Source organism: Euprymna scolopes, chromosome 23 (assembly GCF_053919585.1).
Source record: "Euprymna scolopes isolate OS-2025 chromosome 23, ASM5391958v1, whole genome shotgun sequence".
Lineage (NCBI taxonomy): Eukaryota > Metazoa > Mollusca > Cephalopoda > Sepiida > Sepiolidae > Euprymna > Euprymna scolopes.
This window is the reverse complement of record NC_136504.1, coordinates 19,766,265-19,792,083: the sequence shown is the minus strand read 5'-3', so window position 1 is coordinate 19,792,083 and position 25,819 is coordinate 19,766,265. Positions and strand designations below refer to the sequence as shown.

At 32.4% G+C, this 25,819-nt stretch overlaps 1 protein-coding gene across 1 annotated transcript in view; it reads right to left on the bottom strand.

Annotated features, from left to right (window-relative positions):
- LOC145245793 (unconventional myosin-Va-like) overlaps positions 1-25,819 on the bottom strand; it is a 577,542-nt gene that overhangs the window by 100,428 nt on the left and 451,295 nt on the right.

Below are 25,819 nucleotides of genomic sequence, written 5' to 3'. Positions count from 1 at the left end.
TTGTAGATTTGTGCATGCAAACAGGGTTAGTCAACTACTCCTGCCAAGGGCAACTGTTTGTTTTCCGTTTTGATCCCTTAGCAACAATTTTTGTCTGATAAAAACCCTAACCCATCCCTCTCCAGGTTTCAGAGCACATACAGCACCTGGTATTACCAAATGGTCACCCATTTTAGTACTGACCAAGTTCAACGTCAATTAACTTTTGTAGCCCAGCAGGAATCGGTATGCCAAAATGGTTATGCTGTGTATCATGACTAAATATTTGAAAAATAAAAAAAATAAATAGATTTAAAAAAACAGACATTTTTAAGATTTATAAATTTTTCTTTCTAAAATTGTTACGAATCATGAAACTGATGATACGCAGTTGAAATCGAATTCAATTTAATGTGATTATCTGTGTTGGGGAAAATACGATTATGAAATCTCAACATCCACCCACTAAGTAATAAGTAAAAAAAAAAAAAAAAAAAAAAGCTGAATCACAAGAACGTGCCACGTGTTCCTTTGAAAAAATCTTGGAAATAGTGCTTCATTGAGCAGCAATTTATAAAACATGTAAAAATGATGAGTATGACACCGTGAACACCACTGAACAAATCAAGACTAACTCATAAGTGATGATCTCCTATGGACTCTCACCCGTGAACATACCGATATTAGTCAATAGGCAAAAGCTTACATTCATCAACTCTGTGCAGACACTGGGTGCACTATGACAGACTTACCAAGTGTGATGGTCATTATGGATGAATAGTGAGATTGTCAATCCATGTTATCATTACATCTTGATGGTCATAAGCAAAATAGCAACTTTTGTTCAATCCAACATATACAATTAATCAGCATTAAATAATTTTTAAAGAGGTTGATATGCTACAAAACAAAACTAAACTTTATATTATTTGGATTCTTCGGACTACTGTCCTCATCTCGAGTGTCATTTTCACAACATTTCAGTCAATGTAACCGCCAATCTTTTTCGTATCTTGTTAGACTTAGGAATCATTTTGTCAAACTCGGAAATCTGCACAGAATTTCTAACGGAACCCTTTATTTAATTCTCACGGGGATAGCATGCTCTTATTCCGTCAGTCATGACTGGGTAGAAGTAATTCGCAATTATATTTTGGGTGACGCCCTGCAACCTTCTAGAAGAGTTTAATTTTTACAGCTGAATTTTACCAAGTACTCCATCCACTGTGCCCCGGATTCTTGTGGACCGTAAAATAAACTTTGTGAATCTGTATGAAAATTCTTAAGAAATTTCTATGCAATGTATCCTCTTCTTTACCTATATGCTTGCAATAAATTTTCAACAATTTTCTCTTCGAGTTAACCAAGTGTTTGGTTCATTTTGTGGAATACCGACACACGTTATTTTATACAATAAAAACGGTGGTATTTCCCTGGTTGATTGCCTACTGTATTCCATTTGAGGTGAAAATGGGATTTTAAAAAAGTTAAAAAAAAAAAAAAAAAAAAAAAAACATAAGAAAAGTGATAAAAATGGACTTCAGAAAAAGAAGGATACAGACCTGAGCAGAGATAGATTACTTTGGAAATAAATTTTAAAAAACCGTCCAACACATGCCAACATGTAAAACAGACGTTAAACGATGATGACAACGACGGCGTCAGAATTCTATTTACAACATTATATCCGTTTTTGAAACCATAAAATCTAATTTTGGGGGCCAAATAATTTTTTAATTACATCTTTGCTTGTATTGTTTCATTATTTATAATTGGACGATCTCATTTTTTTTATAAATAAGGTATTATGTATTATGCAGATTGAAACAAGCGATTCATTGTATAGGATTTGTTGAATACAACTTGCTATTTCTCCCCATAATGTTCTGTTGCAAAATAATACAAGTTAAAAAGGTTCTATTTCTTTAGGTTGTAACTTCAAGATTTAAATTAACTTTTTTTCTTTCTTTTTCTAGTTTTATTACCCATTTGACGTCAGAATAATTACTTATTCGAACCAAAGACAATTGAAATCGATTCAAGTAATCACAAAAGAGATTTTATTGATTAATCAGCTCTTACTGGAATTTTCTGATATTCTGTCGCAAAAGAAATGCATTTTTTTTTAACTGAAAAACTGAAATGAAAAAAAATCATAAAACCAATGTCTTGCAACGAGAGGACATGATTTCCACCCACAACTCCTATTTATAGACAACTATTCTTTTTAACCAGTTAAAAATAGGCAAAAGCTATGTCTGTTGACTCTGAATGAGTGCTTCATGTCAAATTTCTAAAGTAAAATGTTATTGCAGTGACTAACCCCTATTAACCCCTAATTGTGAATTAAACAGATCTCAAAATACTTAGTTCGCTGGACCTTATCATGACAAAGGTCCATACAAAATGTCAGCCAGATGACTTGGCAGTTTCTGAGAAAAAGTGAAACAGACAAACAGAGAGACGCCTTGTTTTTATTTATCTCTTGAAAAACAAAAACAAAAAACTCTTGAACCTTATTTAGCCCTTTTTATTTTTTATTGACCGTTTCCTAGTTCTCAGTACTTCCTATTGTCATGGAAATGTAAAGAATGCAAAAGCATTTAATAATTGCTTCATTAGTTTGTGTCTTCTTTCCTTTTTAAACCAATTTTGTCTATTATGGCATTTAAGAGGTGACGCCACATACCACTCAGATGTGCTGCTTTTATTTCATGTTTTATTCACGTTCACCCCTAACAAGACATATCACCACTTGGACGTGAGGGGCTACTATTTGAGATCATGCCTAACAAAGATTAGCAAGATGTTGGTTTACATTAAACTTCTGCATATCAGTACAGTCAGAGAAGCAGGTAGCAGGAAGGGAATTCCAAAGTTTAGCTGTTCAAGAGAAGAAACTATGAGAAAGCTTTCTGGCATCTAAGGACCTCAACAGTGAAGGAGTGAGATTTTGTTGCTAAGCAGGTTTGTCAGGTATATGTACATCGAGGAGCCACAAGTGTACCGAGTTCATCAGAGCACATTCCATTAAAATATTTGTAATACACGCACATTGCGGCAATAAGACAAGGGTTGGAGCTTAGTTGACAAAGTGGGACCTATTAAAATGAAAACTTTGTTTGGGACCCTATCTAAGAGGGAGAGGCTAGTGATAGATGCACCAAAACCAAATGTGGCAACAATACTCCATGCATGGGCGAATGGTAGCCTTGTAGAGGTACAGGATACCCGCAGGTGTTAGTAGTCTCTAGCTCGATTATTTGATGAGAACTCAAATATTATATTATTTTTAGTACAAATAACATCATATTCAAGAATAAAATCTTTTGAGTCATCTTGTGAAGCTTCATTACAATCTGTTTAAAAGTGAAAGCATTCTGAACTTTTAAATGAAAAGAAAAAATGTTTTCAAATATTTTTTTTTTGCTAATTCCTTCCAGGACTGAGGCTCTGGATTTGAAAATATTTTAAACGAAATGTTAAGAGTTAAACAGCATGAAGAGTTCATCTTGTATTTTTCAAGGATGGCTACCAAACCTGTTAAAATGTTCATTGCATAAAAAACAATGATTATCTGTGGTTTTTAATAAATTGTATTAGATGTGATGTTGGCCAAAATATGACAACAGGAAACAGTATTTTCAAAATGGATTCTGAGATTTTTAGTTTAGGGCAATGCCAAATGTATTGCTAGTTGACGATTGTTATGATTGTTGTAATATTTGTAAAAATAGAATGTTATAGCAAAATAAATATTTACAGAGAAAATTATTTATGTTAATGTTGTGGAGACGCCCACTAATTAACATAGGCGGGTGAGTGATATATAAAGGTATCAATCACCAATACCGGGAGAGTCCGGCAACGACTGTCAAATAGGCAAGACGCTTATGCTGCCTCCAGTAAGACATGCAACACGCCACCTGCCAGAATATCTCCAAATGAAGTATATCTGAAGACACGTAAATATGTATATCACTTTTCTTCCTAATATAGTATTGTATACCTTTACTTTCGTGTTCTTGTTAATTATTTGTGCAGACACAACAGTTAAAATGTTTTAATAGAAAATAATATTAGAAACAAACAATAAGTTTAAAATAGGTTGACATCTAGATGTAGTCTTACGTAGAGGTCATTTTAAAGTGACGTGGCTTTAGGTAGAATTAAGTAATTTAGCCGTTTCTCCCCATTTTTTCTAGCTCCACCTATCCTAATCCCCTATCATCCTGGAAGCATAAAGACTGCAACATCATTTAAATAGTTGCTTGATTAATCTATGCCTTCTTTCCTTTTTAACCAATTTCATATATTGTGCTTAAGTGACATCACATACCCAACTTGAGCCTCACTACTCAAATGCAGTTCTTTTATTTAAGCTGGCAAAAATCAAGGAAGATTTAGTACTTACTAGCCTGGATGCCCGGTGTTACCCGGATGTTTGGAGGTGTGTGTTGAGCAAAAAAAAAGTGGTAGTAGGCAGGTAGGCTCAAACCCATACCGCAAAGGAGGGAAAGAATGAGAAAAAAAAAAAAAAAACTGACATCTTTGCCGTTGCGTCCATCGCCAAACTGGAAGTCGTGAAAGTTCAAATTAAGGCTAGTCAATCGAAAAGAGAGGATGACTTCCAAAAATATTGTCGAAAAAAAGCGACCCCCTCCCTATAGAAAATTGCACAGTTGAGAGTTAAGGAATTAATGTTTTTAGCCAATTTTTTCGATATTTGTCGTCCAGAGGGTTGAGCTTAAACACGATACTGATTTCGTGAAAATCTGGTCACCTCTGTCGAAAGTTTTAGGCAGACATACAAACATACATACATACATTTAAACAGACAGTTGAGATTTATATTAAAGATTTCTATCATTTATGAATTTTTTTACTACTAATAAATAAAATAAAGTAGGAAAAAGAGTATTATGAACATTTTTTTATGCATTTACTTATTTTATGATACTTGAAAATGATTTTATTCTTTAATAATCATTGGGCTTTCAATCACATTTTTATTTTAATTTAGAGAAAAATAAATTTTGTGATCTTATTTTTTATTTATTTATTTTTTTTATTTATTTATTTTTTTTTTTTTTGCTTTCTTTCGATTAAAGCTGTTTTGAATCCCAAAGAATATTTTAAAACAAAACAAAAACAAATCCGTTCAAGGAATCTGATCATAGAAATTATGAACACATTCTTTTGTGTAATCTTAAATGAATGGTAGTCGATAAAATTTTAAAATTTTATTTGATTATCAAAATTTTATTTGATTATATTGTTTTTCTTGATCGCAATTTAAGAGTAGAATTTGATCTTATAACAGCCAGAATGGAATTTTAATGTATTTCTAAACTTTTATATTAACGTTTTTTATAATGTAATAGCGAGGGGTACCCAGCGTTGCCCGGGTGTTTGTAGGTGTGTGTGGAAACTTGGGGGGGGGTTAAAAAAAAAAGTAAGTATGAGGATCGAACTCGCACCGTTGAGGCAAAATTGTAAATTAAAGTGTGAAAAAGAAAAACGTGCGCCGTTAACCATTGCCCCACCGCGACATGCTAATGGAAACACGTTTGAATTTATTTAATTACTTGGATTTAGCAGGTGCCCGTTTTAATGAGTTAGTGAGGTCAAGTTTGACTGTGGGATAGTACCTTCATTTACTGCTGAACGCCCCCCCCCCAAGATGTTATATGAAAAAGACTAACCCACATGCGGCGAGCGACAAATTTTGAATATTTATCTTCCCGAAATCAAGCAAATTAAATAGACAGGCGAGCTTCGTTGTTAACTGTGAGATATTACGATTTATATGTGATATAAAAAGTTTTAAAAAGTTGTGAAGCAAGCGACCGCTTCTCTAAAAAAAAGCCTTTTGTTGACATACAGAAAAAGTGAACACACATACATACATTTTCGCTTTTATATATATAGATTTCTATATTTTTTATTATAATTATACCCTATGAAAAACGTTTATTTTAACAAAGATTATTTGAAATTATTTGTTTCCTTATTATTTATAACAGAAAATACAGATTTAAAATATTATTACCCAACAATTAGTGGGAGCTCAAAAAAGTAGACGTTCGCCTATAATCGATTGTAAAATATTACATCTGTTTCCTTATTTTATTTATTATATAGGTTATGTTTAAATAAGGCTAGCACATTTGCTAGCTGTTTACACAGATGTTTTTGAAAAATATCTTAAGCTGATATATTTTTTTTTATATTATAAATCTCTGCTAATATATAAAACACTATTGAAATACTCAAAATTCACTTCAAATATAACTAAAATTATATTTGAAGTGAATTTTGAGTATTTCAATAGCTAAACCAGTAATCAATAATAAATTGTACTCAACTAAATAAAATTTATTATCACTATATTGAGTCCTTTATTTGTCCAAAGTCTGCTGTCTTAATTCAGATATGCTATGATTTTAAAAGGTCATTTTACTTGTTATATGTTTCCTTGTGTGTGCGTATACATATTTAAGAATTATAAAAGATGATTGATAAATTAAAATATTTATAGTTCTCCTATGAGGGAATATATATATATATATATATATATATATATATATATATATATATATATATATATATATATACTTTATCATAATTTCATATATATACACATATATTATAAGGTTATATAATATATTACATATATATGTATTTATTTCAGAGCTCAATACATCAGTAGAGCTTAGTAGTAGCATGAAATTATATCTGTATAGCAAGTAAATTACACCCCCATAATCAGATTCTATAGCCTAAACTTGGCAACATATTTCCTGAATTTTATTTGAAAATTTTTCACAAAACTAATTCCGTCCATAAAATCTATCTATATATCTATAAAAGTGAACGTGTCTGTGTGTCTGTCTGTGTACATTTCCCTACGCAATAACTGTCAATTTTTAGTCTACAGACTCGAAATTTTATATACAGGGTACTGAGATTTGGGAAAATCTATGTGATCGGTTTTCGGTCAGAAATTTCGCTGTTAAGGGGTCAAAGTTCAACGATTTGACCTTTGAGAACTCTACCAAACTCCTCTGACAATTTTGGGTCTAAACACTTTAAATTTTAGATATAGGTTCGTTGGACATGGATCTTACTTAATAACTTGATTTGAGCCTAAACAATAAATTTTAAGGGATCATAATAGGGGTCAAAGTTAAAAAAAAAAAAAAATTGACCTCTGCGGTTTCTACCAAATTACTCAGACAATTTCTGGTCTAAACATTTGAAATTTTACATAAAGGGTATTCAGAGATAGGGCAAGCTTTTTCATCGGTCTGGGTCTAAACTTTTTAGTTACCAATATATAAATGTACGTATGTATGTTTGCATGTCTGCCTAAAACTTTTGACAGAGGCAACAGATTTTTACTAAAATCAGTATCGTTTTAAAGTTCGACCTTTCATACGACAAATATCGAAAAATTGGCTAAAAACATTAATATCTTCATCTTCAACTAGGCACTTTTCTACAGGCGGGGGTCGCTTTTTTCGCCGATATTTTTTAAAGATATCTTCTCCTTTCGATTGTCTAGCCTTAATTTAAACATAAGTCACTTCAGGTTTGGCGGTGTTCATAACCGCAAAGATGTCAGGTTTTTTTCCCCCCGTTCTTTTTCTCCTTAGCGATACAGCTTCGAGCCTGCCTTTCTACTACCTTTTTTCTTTTTTTTTTGCTAAACATACACATCCAAACACCCAGGCAACGCCGAGGCTGAAATGCTAGTATTCTATAAAAATAACTTATAACTCTTAGAGTTGCTGTGAAAACTTGATAATAATCAAAGCCAACAATAAAAAAAATAAGAAATGAGAGTAAAAAAGAAAGAAAATGTATGGAAAAAGTAATAAATATAACAAAAGGAATAATATAACGACAAGAAAAATAATAACTCGGACAGTAATAACAATTACCCTAATAGAAACACGAAAGTTAAGTATGGAAAAAAAAACTGTAAATGTAGAATTCACATGCACTGTCCATTATAATATAACTGCTTAATCAAAGGCATTGTTTACCAATATTTGTAAAGGAACCGCTGAATAAAAAAAGTACATGGGAGAAACTGCCATAAAACTTATAACAATCACAACACCACATTACATATCAGAGAATACAGATTCAAAACATCATTACATAATGATCACAGAACCATATTTCATAACAGAGAATGCACATGTTAAAACACCATTATCAAACCATTAATCAGAGTTAAAAAAAAAAAACATACGCTCACCTATAGTAGAGTGGAAAATATAACTATGGGTCAGCACATGAAGATATTTAGACAACCTGTGTAGATTATGCTTGAATGAGAAACTAGAAATAGTAAGTTTTAAAGATTATTAAAGTATAGAAGCAAAATGTAGGAAGTGATGATACTTCTTTCAACCAAATGACTGCCAAGCTCTTCATATGGGAGATGTTTGGCCATTGACTAATGAAAATAATAGCCCTAGAGAAAGAAATATAACCAACAAATAATATTGGCTATTTAGACTAAGAATTACTTTAATATAAAAGCAATTGCAAACCATAAATCCATACATTTAGCCTGATAATTTCGTTAGGGAATGCAACATGAACGTTTCTATAAAGATTACTTGTCAAAATATATTTTTATACTTCTACTTTTTTTTTAATATATTTTTTCTTCTCATTTGAATTTTGGTAATACTACATGCAATGTAAGCTAAACAACTGAGTAATTAGAGTTTTAATATATATATTCATAGGTTAATATTTCACATTCATAGGTTAATATTTCACATTTATAGATTAATATTTTATATTCAAACCAGATCGACAAGATGGATATTCCACGCATACCATTTTTTTTGTACTATTTGGTTTCTTTAAACTACTGTTCTCATCTTTAGTGTCATTTTCACAACATTTCAGTTAATGTAATCGACTTACTTCACGTGTATCTTGTTGAACTCTGGGATCTTTCTGTTAAACTCAGCAATTTGGACTGAATTTCAAACAGAACCCATTATTTACTTTATGGCAGCCGCATGGTCTCGTTCTGTCAGTTATGACTGGGTAGAGGTCCTAAATAATTTGCAGTTATATTTTTCCGGTCACCTGCACTAAGAATTGAACCTTAAACCTTCAAGAGACTAGTACAATCGATTTTTCCAACACAGTAGTTCGAAGAATACAAATAATACAAATGACTAATCCTCATCTCAAAATATCATAAACGTAAGGAACCATTCTTATTCAGTATCAGATTAGGTTTTTTGTGAAATTTATTTTTAAATAAGAAATCTCATCAACAAGTTCAAATTTTCTAATAGTTTTAAAGTAAATACTCTTGAAGAAAAATCATTTTGAAAAAAAAAGTGTTAATAACATCCTTAAAAAAAAGATTTGGTTTAAAATGTATCTTTCTTTAAAAAAAAACAGATCAGCAATGAAATCGATACATTTTACAATCAGTATTTCATTTGTACAAATAACAGTGTTAATATCATAACAAACTTGCCACGAATCAATAAAGAAAAAATGGAATTCAAAGAATTATTTTTATAACCAATACAAACTTTGAATAATTGTTTTATTGCCTTTTAGTGCGTTAACGTTATATTTTAATCTTTTTCACCACAAACAAGGTATATTGCCACTTGGACGTAAGGGGCTACTATTTGGGATTATATCTAAACTGTGGGGAGTTGAGCAACAAGTTGTCTGTTCACATTAAATTTAAACTTATTCAGATTAGTTGAGTTAGTGAAGCAGGAAACGTGGAGAGAATTTCAAAGTCGAGCAGTCCAAGAACAGAAACTATTAGAGTAGAAGGCTTTCCAGCATTGAGGAACCTCGACAGTGAAGAGGCGAGATTTTGCTGCTAATCGGGTTAGTTGTGAGTATGTATATCCATAGGGCATAAGTGTTACGAGTTCATTAGAGAATATTCTAATTAAGTACTTGTAGAACAGGCACAGGGATGCAATATTGTGGCGATGGGGCAGAGATTATAGCTGGGCTGAGAATGTAGGGTTTTTTTTAATTATTTTTTTTTTTTTGGACCTTTTTGTCTAATAGTGAGAGATTAGTTGTAGATGCACCAGCTCAGACATGGCAATAACACTCCATGTATGGGTGAATGATGGTTTTATATAGATATAGTATGAGTGGAGAAAGAAAGTTGAAGGAAAATCAGTGATTATGTGTAATCTACATAATATTCTGCTTGTTTAATAAATAAGATTAATATAGTAGTGAAAATATATTACAGATGGACGAGAAAACTATTGTAGGTAGGTTGCGATATCGCAGGGAGACTTTAAAAATTATGAACAAGAGGTGCATGGCCAATCTGAGAGAACATCTTAGTATCCTCTCTTTGCAAGTTATCCTGGGATGTGGAAGATTGAGATGGTTTGACAATGTGAAGAGAATGGATGAAAACCTTTGGCAACACAGAATACTGTCCTTTGATGTCAGAGGCAAATACTACGGCTGACCAAAGAAGTGATAGCTGGATAACATCAAGGCTGACATCCATGCACTAAACATCACAGAGCATCTGGTCATCAACACCAATAGTAAAACGACAAGAAGGAGTTCAACCCTAGCAGTTGGGAACAGAAGATATCAAACCGTGCAGTAGTATAAATAGTAGTAGTAGACTTGTAAATAAGCACTATTCAATAGTTGGTCGGAAGGGAAGAAGACATGGACGTTAGACTGAAGAGTTCTATACATGATCAATAATGTCAGTAAGGCAAGAAGTAGAGTGGTAAGGCAAGGGTAGGAGTTGAAGATTAGGATTCCAATACGCACCAGTAATAATCAATAACACTTTGGAAAACGGGTGAAACTAATACGAGAAATGAGAGTAGCAGTAACAGCACAATAATAAAAGAGTGAGAATAGCACTTTAGTGATATTAAATTAATACAAAAAAAAAAACAACATTCATTTTACTGAGTCATCGATGTATGTGTGTATATATATATATATATATATATAGTGTCTCAAAATAAACTATTTATTTTGATTTATATTTCAAAAATGGTTGATTTGTATTTTTCTTCTTGTTATTGTACAACATTCACTCTAGGCAAGTTGCACAGGCTTCCTCCAAAGGAGGAATTGTCAAAAGAATATTAAATTCACAAACAGTCTCCCAGTCGCCTGTAATATTCGGTGCATTTTGGTCAGGAAGTCAGTATCTTCAGGCGGTCTAATCTGGTAGCATCTGATGCCCTAATAGGTATTACCACTCTGGATCAAAGTGGACCTGGGAGCAATGGTAATTAACAGACAATTCCATATTCCCCACAGCCCCTAAATGGGGCCTCCCCACTGGATAGCTACCACTCTGTATACATATGTAAAGATAGGGGAGATAATCCAAGCAGAGTACTCAATTATTTATAAAAGTTTTAAAAAAATAAGAGTGTAATGTTTATTTATATATGTATTACAGAAGATCAGAGCAACATCAGTACCATTGCTTTCAAATACAAACAAAGTGTGCTTATAATTATAATAATGTGTTTGTTTTGGAGACAGACATAAGCAGAAGATGATCAGAGTACGACATAACAAACAAACTATAGTTCACCTTTCTTTGGATATGAAATTGACGGTGTTGATCATCTGTAATTAACCTTGAAAACTATATGAAAATAATTTTTCTTTCCTTTTTATAGTCCTTCGTTTGAAAATTATTTAATCTTCTGCAATCGCTGAATCAACTTGCTTTCTTGACCTCACAATACTTCTAAGTTTTCAGGAATCATCAGTTGTTTACCATAAAACACTGCTTCAGAGATTTAAAAATAAAACAGTATGGCTTCCCAGCAGTGTGAGCAAACACTATCTCCCTTAAACAAAAGAACAAAAAAATGTTCCAGATACTGAATCTATTTTTTTTTTTGCTCCAGATTAAAAAATGGACCCCCCTTCCAAAAAGTGGTCCAGTTGACTACCACAGAATGAATTTTTTATTTTTTTGTTTTCTAATTTTAACATATTATGCATCCAGGGCATTGCCCTTTCAGATGGTACCAGTTTCGACCCAGTCCGATGTGGATGACAAAAGTTTTTAGCAGACATAAAAACAAATACACACACACAAACAGGCCCCCTTTATATAATATACTAGCATGGATACTCAGCATTGCCCGGGCCCACATGAAGTTCAATTTGAACACACCTGCTATACTAAGGATATTGAGCACTTTTTCATTATTATATGTCACCTGCATCGTGAACAACAACAATGTCCCACAACAATTTCAAAAATTAAGGATATGGTAATGTTACTTAAAAACGGATAAAAACACGAAAATGTAAAATGAACTATATGACAACCTCCCCACCAGACATTTTGGCAGAAGAGATACGAAGAGAAGCTATTCTTCAGATATTGAGCACTTTTTGTTGCCCGTGTGCTGGGAACCCCCCTTCCTCAAATAAAGCAAAATAGCAGGAGTGCACATGCAACCAAAAAAAAAAAAAAAAAAAAAAAAAGAGCCACAGTGGCCAAGATCGAATGTGAAACACGAAAGAGAGAAAGAAAGCAAAAAAAACTTAGGCACAAACGCTTTTGCCACACAGCCACGAGTGCTTATGACGTCACTATGCTATTTTCCTCTGAGGATAAGAGCCATTCTTTGAAATCCCATGAATTAAGGAAAATTTTGTTTCCCACTTGTATTCCTTGTTAAATAATAAATTGTTGTAAATTCCAATTTACAGAGTTTAAATTGATTTTCTCATATATATATATATATATATATATATATATATATATATATATGAACAAATGATTAATAAAACATGTTAAAATATATCATTTACTATAATAATTATTAAATACATAGTTTAAATTGATATATATATATATATATATATATATATATATATATCATTTACTATAATAATTATTAAATACATACAGACACTAGTGTTTCATCCTTTCAGGAATCATCATACACATGAACCAATTATTTTTATATAACTTGAATTAAAGTTTAAAATGTAAAAGTCAAGTATCATGGTTCAATTGTACTCTAAACAGAAACATTCATTTTGAATGCTACCCTGTCTTATTAAAGAACCTACTGTTGATTTTATATAGCAAGCCCTTCTGTTTGTGCAGTAATAAAACTTCTCAAATGCACTTGTGATGTTAAGTTTTATAAGAGTGTTAACTTTGGTTAAAATCGGACTGTTCCTTCTTTTAATCAATTTTTTTTTAATTATTGAGCCGTTTCAGAGTCCATAGGGAAAGAACTTACACACACAAAGTATATATAAGATCTAATTCTAATAACAGGTGTTTGACGTCAGTTGTGAACAAAATTCTTTAAAATGGATTAACAAGCCTGTCAAAAAAAAAAAAAAAAAACAACCTTCATTAAATAGAAGTGAAGACGCAAGCATACTATGTGGCTTTGAAAGTCGGCCAAGGACTGTTTGCGTGCAACTTAACATTTGGTCGTTCCTCGTGAGTAAAAATAATGACTAAGAAGGCAATTAAAATTGGCATGACATTGGATCAATCACTCGAATATAAGTATGATGCTGTCATTTGGATTCAAGCAGCATAAACTTAACGGGATGTCAGATGTAGACAAGAAAAAGAAAGCTTCAACTCGAGTTTTAATCACATTGACACAGAGTGATTTAGTTTCAGAATAGAGGTCATGTAAACTTTGAGATTTCTTTTAAAAAAAATAAATAATACGAGTGCATTATTAAAACACAATTACATTTCTGAATTTTTGAGATGAGAATTGGTTATTTGTATTATTTAGATTCTTCAGATTATTGTTTGCATCTTGAGTGTCATTTTAACAACGTTTCGATTGATGTAACCTCTGACTTTCTTCATGTGTATCTTGTCGAACTCTCTCCAGTCATGACAGATGGAATGAGAGTATGCTACCCCTGTGAAATAAATAAAGGGTTCGTTCGAAATTTCGTCCAGATTCCAGAGTTTGACAAGATACATCTGAAGAAGGTCGGAGGTTACATCGACCAAAATTTTGTGAAAATAACACTCAAGATGAGAACAGTAGCCCGAGGCTAAAGAATTTTATCTGCTTAAATATTTGTTACTAACAGGCCGCTCAGCATTGCCCAGTCGTAAAATATGCATAAACATCTATAATATAAATCTCACCTGCCTGTTTAAATGTATGTATGTTTGCCTTAAACTTTTGACAGAGGAAATGAATTTTCACGAGATTGGTATGGTTTTGAAGCTCGACCCATTGGACAACAAATATTGAAAAATTGGCTAAAAACATTCATTCCTTCACCCTCAAATGGGCACTTTTTATAGGGAGGGGGTCACTTTTTTTCGCCGATATTTTCAAAAGTAATCCTCTCTTTTCTATTGACTAGCCTTAATTTAAACTTTCGAAACTTCTGGTTTGGTGATAGGCGCAACAGCAAAGACATCACACTTTTTTTCACATTCTTTTCCTCCTTTGCAGTACAGGTTCGAGCCTGCCTGCCTACTACCACTTTTTTTTTTTTTTTTTCAACACACACCTCCAAACACGCATCCAAACTAGTTATATTTAAATTAATGCAGAATTCTTATTTATTATGAATAGAAATACTGTAGGTATAAAAACGTAACGTTAAATTCCTTAAAAAAAAAAAAAAAGTGTAGTAAAAACTAAAAAATATTCAAGCTGAGATCCAAACGAAAACCTTATGACAGTGAGTTAAGTATGATAACCATTAGACCAGCTTGCCACGTCTTTAAAATGTGTTTTCTGACCCAAAAAAACAGTTGATAAACAGATAAAAATCTGATGATCCCATGTACCAATTTTTCAGTTTTGATCCCTTAGCAGCACCTCTATTGGGGGGGGGTGAAAACCGACTAAAAAGTTTTCCACATGTCTGAATACCCTATATACCAAATTTCAAGTCTGTAGATCAAAAATTCGTTGAGTATATAGGTTAAGAAGTGTCCTCACACACACACATTCTCACTTTTATAGATATATAGATTATTCTTCACATACAAAGACATTTGCGAAAGTTGTTCATAAATCAATGGATGGTTTTCATGTGGATCGGCAACAATTTCTTGACAAATGGCATCTTTCAATTATTTGAATACGATGTGTATATTTGCACAACTTTGGCGAACATCTTCGGAAGCTTAAGTTCGTAATTAAAGACCGCCATGGGCATGGAATATGTGTCTACATTAGAGATGGCTTTCCATGTGTTAGGGACATCTCCAGAAAAGACCCTAAATTACCCTATATGTGCTTCCGGTTTGCACTTGCTCACACCACTGCTTATGTTTGCCCTCTATCGCCCCCACAACAGCGGAGTTACTATCTTTACGAGCATATCTGAGAAAACTGACCACATCCTGTCTACTCATCCTTCAGCTAACATTCACGTCTGTGGAGACTTCAATGTTCACAATGTGGAATAGTTAGCCCACTCCGACATACCTTTCCATTATATTAATTTATTTTTATTGTGGACTATTATTCTCATCTTTATTGGTTGTTGTTCTTCACGACGTTTCGGCCAACTATTCCTCTGGCCTTCGTCAGGTGGTAACCACGACGGATAGGAACTTCGAATGTCCTAACTGCATTCTAGTCATCACTGCCATCCGTAGTTGTTGTCATCTCACCACGTTTTGGCCAAGTAAACCACTGGCACGCTTTGGGTCGGATTGAAACCACTATCGGGGCCCGTGGCATAGTTGATAGAGACGTTGAATCTCTACGGTTCCAGATGGACATTGTCTAAAGATAGTCCAAAATAAAAATAAATTAATATATATATATATATATATATATATATATATATATATATATATAATGCTCATCTCAAAAATGAATTCCAATTAATGAATAATATATATACCTTTCCATTGTACAGTATATCGATACTCTAGGCTGACTAGAATAGCTTCTGTACATTTATATTATATCTACCTATGAAAAATGACTGAGTAGAAGATCTGCTAGAACTATTTTTTACAAAAAATGTCATAGATATTAAGCAGTCTGCCTTGTTCTATTTTAAAATAGCAAATTTATAAAAATCATAAATTGGAGTTGTTCCCCCTTGCTTTTCAGAACTCTTCCACATTAATAAAACTATAATTTGATAAACATAACATTTACTTGTATTTTTCGACATGAGCATTTTTCATATTTTTTATGATTTATACTAATTTGACATGCAGGTACATAACTGTGTTTTTTTTATTTAAAATGTATTTATTTGAAATTCTACTATACTGCACAAGCACTGACTTAATTTTTAAAATGAAATTAAACAAAATGTTGTGAGACTGTTTTTGCTCTATCGTTATTTTCATGGCAGGTGCTCATCTGAGTTTCAATCTACGGTCCCCCTTGCTAAACTTTAAAAAAAAAAATTGAATGCCTATAACACTGTTCCAGTGGCCTGCTTCCTGGCCGATTACAATATGGTAACCTTCAAGTCCAATATAAACAAGTCCTTGTTGAGCTATTCCTTTAAATAATCCAAATTCTGCCTAATCTACACCATTAACGATTACTAAACTACTATTTTACATTCATAGCCCTTATCCTCAAGTGGCCTTCGGGCCTTGATAAATGCAGGCTACCTTGAAAAAAAAAAAAGCAAAAAATACGAATAGTTGAAAAATAAAAATAACTAAAAACATTTTTTTTTTTACTTTAATTTAGTTTCAATAAACAAATGGATTATTTTGCTGAATTACTGCTTTTAAAATTGTAATATAATCATTAAAAAACCCCAAAAACTTAGGATACACACATAAAAAGAATAAAGGAAATAATGTAGATTCCATGAACAAAGCTCATTTCTTAGAACTGCACGCCTGTGGAACTCTGTTCCATTTTTTTGCTTTCCAACTGACTACAATATAGTTGTCTTCAAGTCCAACGTGAACAAATTCTTGATAAGCCGTTCCCTTAAGTAATCCAATTTATCAAATTTCCACTACTAACAATTACTACCACATTTGACTACTGTTCACTCATTAACCCTTATCCTCGAGCGGCCTTCATGCCTTGGTAAGTGGTGATTCCTTTGTAAAAAAAAAAAAGAAAAAAAGTAACTGTTCTTTAATCTTTTCAATAATGATTTAGATGTGCGTGTATGTGGGTGGTGGGGGGAGTCAATTGCACAATGCCAAAGTGATTAAGCAATAGTTCAATGAGTAAGAGTTGATATTTAGCTAATATCAGTGGCCTTCGGATGCAGGCAATTATACACCCCACTATCACACAAACACACACACACCTATATAGCTTATACATTCGAATCGAAGCCCGGGCCATGTGTATTACAGTCTGGCGCAGGGTTCAATTCCTAGAGACAGTCAAGTTACGCTAAAGAGAGGTAGGAATCTCGACACTATGTGACATAATTTAAAAAGAAAATATAACTGTTACATATGGGCCGTAGAATTGCATTCACTAGCAAAAGATCTAGCTAATTTGCATATTCTTTTAAACATTCATTTTAATTAATTCCTTATTAGTTTTTTCAGCTTTCTGATGATCATATGTAATTTATATTCATGCAGATATTCTACATGATTTATACTTGTGTAATATTTGCATAAAAAGGTTATAATAAACACAAACCTTTTATCTATATATCTATAAAAGTGAAAGTGTCTGTCTATGTATCTGTGTGTCTGTCTGTGTACATTTCTCTACGCAATAACTCTGTCAATTTTAAGTCTACAGACTCGAAATTTGATATACAGGATACTGAGATTTGGGAAAATCGATGTGATCGGTTTTCGGACAGAAATTTGGCGATTAAGGGGTCAAAGTTCAATGATTTGAGCTTTGAGAACTCTACCAAACTCTTCTGACAATTTTGGGTCTAAACACTTGAAATTTTAGATATAGGTTCCTTGGACATGGATCTAACTTAATAACTTGATTTGAGCCCAAAACAATAAATGTTATGGGGTCATAATAGGGGTCAAAGTTTAAAAAAATGACTTCTGCGACCTCTACCAAATTACTCAGACAATTTCTGGTCTAAACATTTGAAATTTTACGTAAAGGTATTCAGAGATAGGGCAATCTTTTTAATCGATTTGGGTTGAACATTTGAGCTGCCAATACATAAATGTATGTATGTATGTTTGCATGTCTGCCTAAAACTTTCGACAGAGGCGACGGATTTTCACAAGATCAGTATTGTTTGGAAGCTTGACCCTTCAGACAACAAATACTAAAAAATTAACTAAAAACATTAATATCTTCACCTTAAACTGGGCACATTTCTAAAGAGAGGGGTTGCTTTTCTCACCGATATTTTCGAAGGTGATCCCCTCTTTTCGATTGTCTAGCCTTAATTTAAGCCTATGTCATTTCCGGTTTGGTGGTGGTCGTAACAGCAAAGACGTCACGTTTTTTCCCCCGTTCTTTTCCTCCTTCATGGTATGGGTTCGAGCCTGCCTTCCTACTACCACTTTTTTTTTTTTAGTCAACATACACCTCCAAACACCCTGACAATGCTGGGCTGAAATACTAGTATATATATATATATATATATATATATATATATATATATATATATATATATATATATATATACACACACTATGATGTCCATATAAATTAAATTTGTCTAATTCAAAATAATTCCTTAATGCAATTCAATTACAAAATTTCTATTTTTAACTGATTACATCAAATTGTTATTATTGCACATTGCTTGCTTTTTAATTTTTCGTTTTTTTTTTCACAACTATTGATGAACTTCTTTTATAAAGTGAAGGGTAAATAGACTTTTGACTTATTTCTCCATTTATCCAATTAATGGTTGTATGTTTTTTTTTTTTGTTTTTTTTTTATTACATTTTCACCCAAAACAAGGCACATTGCCACTTGGATGTAGGGGGCTACTATTAAAAAATTTGGATTTATAGTAACCTAACTAAATTTTTCTAAGCCATGCAAAACATTTTTTAAACAATTAAACAACTTGCTTGGAGTTTGAATTATTATAAATGATATAAATTTTTAAGATAAAACAGATATGTCACACACACGTGTATGTATGTATGTATGTATGTATGTATGTATGTATGTGTGACACACTATCCACTATGACTATTCAATGCATACAATTACATATGTAGGAAACGAAGCTGTTAAACCTGACATAGTGATAGAAGGGCAAGAAAGAGTAGCAACCCTAGTCAAAGTCAGTTTTATTAATGATGCCAGCTTAAACCTTTAATCTTTACTTATACATAAAAGACACTTTGTGGACATGTGTGAGTTCATTCCCTATGGGCTCTGAAACGGCTAGGCTAATTATTTTGAAATTTTACACAAGTGTACTTTATGTATCTGGGAATGTTCGTATTTAGGTGTTGGATTGGAATGCTTCCAACAAGTCTTGAACATTGATAATTAAAAAAATACAATTAAAAAAGGAATAGTCCGATTTTGCCCAAAGTTAACGCGCTTATCCAGCTCAACATCACAAGTACATTTAAGAAGTTTTATTATCGCACAAGTAGAAGGGTCTGGTATATGAAATCAACAGTAGATTCTTTGATAAGACAAGGGTGTATTCGAAATTAATATTTCTGTTTAGAGCACAACTGAAGCACAATACTTAGCTTTTGCATTTTAAACTTTAATTCAAGCCATTATATAAAAATAATTTTATAAAATCAATAGTAGGTTCTCTACAGTGCAATCTGAACTAAGTCACTGCAAGGAGACATGTGAAGCTTCCTCCTAGTGCACTGCGATGGGTCTCAAACTAGGTCAGGTAATCAATCAATTTGATTGGAAAATGGTCGATTTCACCAATTTCGATGACAATAAAAGTATTGAAACTGTAGAACATTTGTTGACCTTTATTCAATCCCGGGGAAGGTCGGTTCTCCCTGCTAGTCTTTTAATAAACTGTTAAAACGAAAATTGACCATTTTAAAAAAATGACATGTCTATATCATGCAATACTTTCATATAATGATTAACATTTAAAATTAAAAAAAGATGAAACAATTTGCTTAGGTTTTGAAATTACTTAGATGAGGATTGTATCATTAATATACTATTTTTTTTTTTTTTTTTACATGGGAGTCACCACTTATCAAGGCCCGGAGGCCACTCGAGGATAAGGGTTATTGCATGTACAGTAATCAATGGGATAATATCGTAGCAATCGTTAGTAATGAAGATTTGATAAATCGGAATACTTAAGGGGGCGGTTTATCAGGAATTTGTTTATGTTGGACTTGAAGACATCCAAGTTGTAGTTAGGTGGGAAACAGGCAATCGGAAGAGAGTTCCACAGGCGCGCAGTTCTAAGAAAGAAGCTTTGTTCATGGAATCTACGTTCATGGAATACTACTATTCTCATATTTATCGTTACAGTCATAATGTTTCGACCGATGTAACTTCAGATGAATCTTGTTGAACTTGTGACTACTTATGTAAAAACTCAGGAACCTGTACGGAATATCATGCTAAATCTTTTACTCAATCCATGGAACGATAGATTTTTATCATTTCGTCAGCTATGACCTGGTGGAAGTTTTTTTTTTTTTTAATGTTATTCTCCATATATAACAATGAAAATGAAAATAGTCTGAAGAATCCAACTTATCAATTTTCATTTTTTAAAAATTCCAAAACATTTGTTTTGTTGGACTTTAAGTAGTATTTTTTTTTAAGTGATGTAAAATATTGTTGGAAAAAATTATACAGTTACTCATTATATAAAAAAAAAATTATACAGTTACTCAATATATAAAAAAAAATTATACAGTTACTCAAGAGTAACAAGGTAAAAATGAATTGGTATGAGGTATGTGTTAATTTGGCCCAAACTTTAATTCTACTTAAAAGGTTGTCAAAGCTTGTTTTATGTTATCCTTAGAAATTCTACTATGCATCTAGCAACCAAGATGCATTCTGAATGATCCAAATTATCAATCGTCATTTCAAAAATTCCAAAACATTAGTTTTGCTAATCTCTAGAAGGTTTTAGTTCTCTCCCACTACAAGAACTTAGACACTGGGGGGCCGGAAAGTGAGATTGAGAAAGTGCCCCCTGGGAGGGGCACTCTAACCTGCAAAAAGTGCCAGAACAGGCCCGTCGGCATTCCCCGGTAAGAGCGCCTCAGGAAATTAGCAATAAACTAAACCCCTTCTTAAAAAGAGAAGGCACAGCCTGGAAGGATGAACCTTCTAGAACTCATATCTCACCGTAATCAAAAGGGACCAGATCACTACAGGAAGGGTTTAATTTGTTTTGGGGACTGAGGATAAAAAACCCTAGTCTCTAGAAATGCTGCATTTCAAACATACAAAGAATTTTTGGAAAGGTTGATGCTTTGACAATCTTCTGCGCTTGATTTTTGTTGGAAAAAATTATACAGTTGTTAGCAGTAATAACAGCTACTGGGCACATGTTAATTTGAGCCAAACTTAAATTTTATCAAATTTCAATTTCTTATGGAATGGGGCGGGGGGGGGCATGATTATAATTTATTCCAAACTTCTCTTTATTTTAAACTAGCAAGGTTATTCGGTATTTACAGGAAGCGTAAATAACAGAAGAATTAAAAACAGTTTGTGTGTAACAAATTTCTTTTAAAACTTCAATATCTCTACATACGTCCCTCCTTTTCTGGCAACTGGTTCAATATGACAGGAAAAAAAATCAAGCAAAAAGGAAAATAAAAGTTGACTGACTGTTTGGCCTAGTTTTAGTGATGCTTTTGAAAAAAAAAACTAATAAAAATGAAAGCGTTACTTTTATACTCCCCATTCACTAATTTGATTCTTGGTGAACTCGAGAGAATAACAATTACAGTAACTTTCTTTTACTATGGATCATATGTTGTTTCTGACTTAGTCGGACACACATACACTGAATTACAAATTTCCTTTACACAACAAAAAGAAAAGTTAAGTTCATTTTTTACCAAAGCAAAAACAAACATGAAAGCAACAAGCGATGATTATATTAATTGATTAAGGTTTTTAGTTAGTGCTTGTTTAAACTGATGATCTTTTAAAACTAACGCATTTCAGGTGAAAACATTATTACCTACGTGTCAAAGCAAAATTAGTATAAATTTTAAAAATTACGAAAAATGATCCAGTAGAAAAATAACTACAAGTAAAAATCGAATTTATCAAATTATCGAGCCTTATCATATGTTTTATGTAGAAGAGCTGTGCAACCAATTCAGTATGACAAACAAGGGAGATAACCATTAACTTAAATTTACTTGAATTAAGGGTCTGCCATCTTTAAGTACGCTACCTGGGAATGCAATTGTAGCTGATTTTTTTTTTTCCTAATTTTTTTTTTTTTGAATTTATACTAATTTTACTAGTAAGTATATAATAATGTTTTCACTCGAAATGTATTCGTTTAAAAGATCACCAATGTAAACCTAAACACCACGTTATTTTTTTTCTTTTTATGATACAAAACAGCCAGACCAGTATTGGCATCAAATTCCTAATGCAAATCAATTTAACCCAAATGATTGAATCATTTTGAAAGTTGTTTTGAGTGCAAATTATTTTCAAATAAGTAGACTATGTTGCTTTCTCTTCTCGTATAGCCATCCGTGTTTGCAGTTCTTAATTAACCCACTTAACAAGCTGATCTCAACAAAGAAAAGACACAGAGGAGAATGTTCCGTACAAGTTCTGACAAACGTTGATCAACACGGTCCTGTGGGGAGGCATTGTAAATAGGAACACGATGACAGTAGGTAAATATGACAATTGACAGGCACACACATATCAAACAAGGTGTATATTTTCTCAGGTGTTATTCCACATTATTTCTGTCAGGTCAAAAACAAACGTAAATAAACGCCAGTAAAGAAAGTAGCACTATATATATATATATATATATATATATATATATATATATATATATATATATATATATATATATATATATATATATATATATATATATATAAAGCTGAACGTGTGTGTGTTTATGTGTGTCTGGTCACGAATAGGCTCCTATATGGTTGACTATTATAGAAAACTGATCACATATAATGATAGAAGATGTATCGAGACACAGGAATGGGTATGTTTGATCTAGCATAATGATGATTCATTAAAATTGTGGGGTCTGCATACGCGTCTGGTCCACAAAGTATCGAAATAAAAAATTAAAAAAAAAAAAAAAAAAAAAAAAAACGTTTACAAGTGTTTTTGATATAGATATACATAAGAATACTTTGATAAGTATGCTTTAACTTAAATAGGGATGATATAATAAAATTGTGGGGTTTGATTTCGCGCCTGGCTTCCATAGAATGGAAATATGAAAAGTCTTTATTAAAGCTTGTGCATATCTATCTGCGTAAATATTCTTTGATAATTATGTTTCAGTTTGAAGAAATATGGTATAATAAAATTGTGGGGTCTGCATTCGCACCTGGCCTCCATAGAATGGAAATAGGCACAAACTTTAATAAAGACTTTTCATATCTATCTGTGTAAGTATACTTTGATAATTATGTTTCAGTTTGAAGAAATATGGTATAATAAAATTATGGGGTGTTCGTTCGTGCCTGACCTCCATAGAATGGAAATATGTCACAAAGTTTAACAAGGTTTTTTAATATAGATCCACAGAATATTGTGATAAGTGTTTCAGTGTGAACAGGTATGGTATAATAAATTATGGGGTTTATCTATTTTAATTTTACTTTCATCATATTTTGCTTTGGTTTTGATACCCCCAAATTCGAAGCTATCTCTTTACAACCCTTCCTTTTCATAACCTATCATACTTTCATAAATCAGAGTCCATTTTCTGTAGGCTGTTTTTGAACCCAGTCAACGACGGGTACTTTTGCTAGTATATACATAAGTACAAGAAACAAGTTAAAGATATAGTCCAAGTAAGAAGGGTACCCTTTAAAAAAGCAACAGTTATTCACACATATATGAGGGTCGTTCTAAAAGTAAAGCTATTTTTTTTACTCCAAAAGCTGAAGACCTACGAAGACAGAAGTGGTATCATTAAAACGAAAGATCTTTTGTGCTCCAGAATTTATTTTCCTACATAGTCACTACCATTCTTAATGCACTTTTGCCAGGAATTCAATAGCACACTTCTGCTTTTGATGCACGTCCATGGCAGGTGTTGCGTTCTTAAAATCTCACACTGTCAATATTTGCAACAGAGAGATGAAGCTTCCAGATCATAAATGCATAAGTTCAGTCATCATAACAATGTAATTTGCAATCAAATCTGATCCATTCAGACAGAATTTAAAAAAACAGGAAACAGTACCTTTGTATTGTCCCTTGTGTGTGTGTGTGTGTGAAATGGGTTAAGAGAGATTCCAACAACAAAAAAATGTATATTTAAATGAGGTTACCAATAATTATGTTTTTTATGCTTGTTACAAAAATTTATTTCAATAATTTGAAAAATTAAAATATCAAATAATAAAGCAAGTATAAAAAGGACATGACCCCACTCATTTAATATATCATATATATATATATATATATATATATATATATATATATAGTCATCGACATACAGTCCTGTTTCGTTGTATCACAACTCATCAGTTCCGCTAGACTAGCATCTCTCCCAAGCCAAGGATTGAACCCACATGAGTGATGCCCGCAAATAACCTCGCCAAATATCTATTTTAAATCAACATCCGTACACCACTTTTATAGTGCTCAAACCGCTTATTTATAAACAAACAGGAGCCCCGCATTTTTCCGCCAATTAAGTAGCAGGTGAGATTATTTATGACAGTGCTCTACCCAAAGAGGGGGGGAGGGCTTAAAATATATTATATTAGTTATCATTCCGAAACCAGATGACGTATTTATTTCACACTCATAGTATTTTATTCATATGTTAATATATTACGTCTTACACGTGTTCTGTTGAATAGTAGAAGTTCAAACAACTCATCAGTGACAGATACATGTGAAAAAAAAAGTTTTTTTTTCCCCCTTGGAATAAAAACGATATGGTGAATGAAAAAATGTTGGTTTAATCTCCTAAAAAACACCATCTTTACTCACTGGTCTAATATTATCCAGATCGGTGTCTGACATGTGGGTTTGTTTCCTTACCAAAGAGATCAGTTCTGTCAATATTTCTCTATACCATATACTTGTTAAATCCGTCTTTTTAGATATCTATACATTAGAAAGATTAACCCATGCATGTGTATTATTTGTAAGTGCAAATAAATCCTGTTATAAGATTTTTTTAGTTCTTTTTCATATGTTTACACTTCTTATAAACATATGAAATTGAAGTAAAATTTAACAAAGAGAAAAACTACATAATAGTTAATAAACACATTATCTATTATATATATAAAAGTGAACGTGTGTGTACATTTTCCCACGCAATAACTCTGTCATTTTTCAGTTTTCAGACTTGAAATTTGATATACAGGGTACTGAGATTTAGGAAAATCTATGTGATCGGTTTTCGGCCAGAAATTTGACTGTTAAGGGGTCAAAGTTCAACGATTTGATCTTTGAAAACTCTATCAAACTCCTCCGTCAATTTTGGGTCTAAACACTTGAAATTTTAGATATAGGTTCCTTGGACATGGATCTAACTTAATAACTTGATTTGAACCCAAAACAATAAATGTTAAGGGGTCATAATAGGGGCCAAAATTAAAAAAATTGACCTTTTTTTTTTTTTTTTTGGACTCAACATACACCTCCAAATATCCGGGCAACGCCGGGGCTGAAATGCTAGTAGTTAATAAACACATAATAGTTAATAAACACACAGTTGTTCAAGACTCACATTC